The sequence below is a fragment of the Barbatula barbatula genome (genome assembly GCF_947034865.1).
Source record: "Barbatula barbatula genome assembly, chromosome: 21".
Classification (NCBI taxonomy): Eukaryota; Metazoa; Chordata; class Actinopteri; order Cypriniformes; family Nemacheilidae; genus Barbatula; species Barbatula barbatula.
The window spans coordinates 16,774,495-16,775,876 of record NC_136784.1 but is presented as its reverse complement, the minus strand read 5'-3'; positions in this window follow the sequence as shown (position 1 = coordinate 16,775,876).

The following is a 1,382-nucleotide window of genomic DNA, read 5'->3' as shown; positions in this document are numbered from 1 at the left end:
AAAAATATGATGTTTTGTCATTTATATTTGAATAAATAATCTAAACCTCTTCTAATCTGTTGAGGGCGCATATCGCTGCTGTCCTTCTAAAACCTTGTATCTCCAAATTTCATGATAATTAGTTTTTTGCCATAATTAACTACAATTAGTCAACCTTTGTTTGTCAATTGATTTAGAAAATATCTAACCAATAAAACATATTAAAAAGAGCTTGTCAACATTGGTAACGCAGTATTTAATCTTTTAAAACTGTAGTGATGATATTCTCCCTGTGTCAGCATGGGTTTACACCTGGGACCTCATTTATAAAACGTACGTACGCACAAATTTGATCGTAAAACGTGCGCAAAAATCCACGCCAACGTTGAAATTTATTATAATGGTCTTTGACGTGGAAAAGTGCTTAGCGCCACGTCAGGGTCTGAGCAGACGTAGGCACTTTTGCTTGTCCGAGTGCTGCAGGTTTTTAGGAAATATAAGTTATTCTTTCCGTTCATAAAGGAGTGCAATTTCACGAGCTTTTGCGATTTACAGAGTTCACATCTGATAGAGAGGCGTACATGGGTTTTCTGTGCGTATGTTCCTTCTATGGATCACACGTACGCACTTTGAAAACTATGGTAAAATCTAATTTACGGTTTCTATGCAACATTCTATAAATGAGGCCCCTGGTACTACGGTTTCCTCCCATAGACATGCAGGTCAGGTTGAGAATTCTAAATTGTCCCTCCCCCAACTTGTGTAGACGGACTTGTACGGATTAACTGGATTTTCTGTTTTGACATTGATGTACCGATTGCTTTAGCTTACCGAGCATCTACATTTGGTTATGAAACATTCACTTTGGTTTATATGACACATTATATATCCCATAATGTGCACACACTGAATGGCCTAATAACTATTAAAAAGGGAACCTGAGAGTGCATTCATAAGGGTAGTGGTCATTAAAGCTCTCTTTGTTTTGACTGCACACATGAGTTTTTGCTTTTATGAGCACATTATTCTCAGTGGAATCAATGTGGACATAATCAACCACTGGTCAATATGAACAGTGCATCACTGATATGTATCACCAGCTAGAACAAGCTGACATATTTCCTTTGACGTACAATATTTATCAGCCTACCCAATTTGCCCATTTGGCTTGCAAATCCTACAAACCAGCTACCTGTCAAGACAACTGAAAAATAAGAACCTTTTATTATTTTAAAGGGTAATTCATTGTGTTTATTATAACCAGAAGATCCTGAGGCTATGGCAGAACTATGCAGAAATACTGTGTGTGTCATTGTGGTTCCATAAACTTTTGTTATTGCAAATCAGCCATATAGGAGTGTACATAAAACGGTTCTTTTTGAACAGTGTTACTCGCTGTCTCC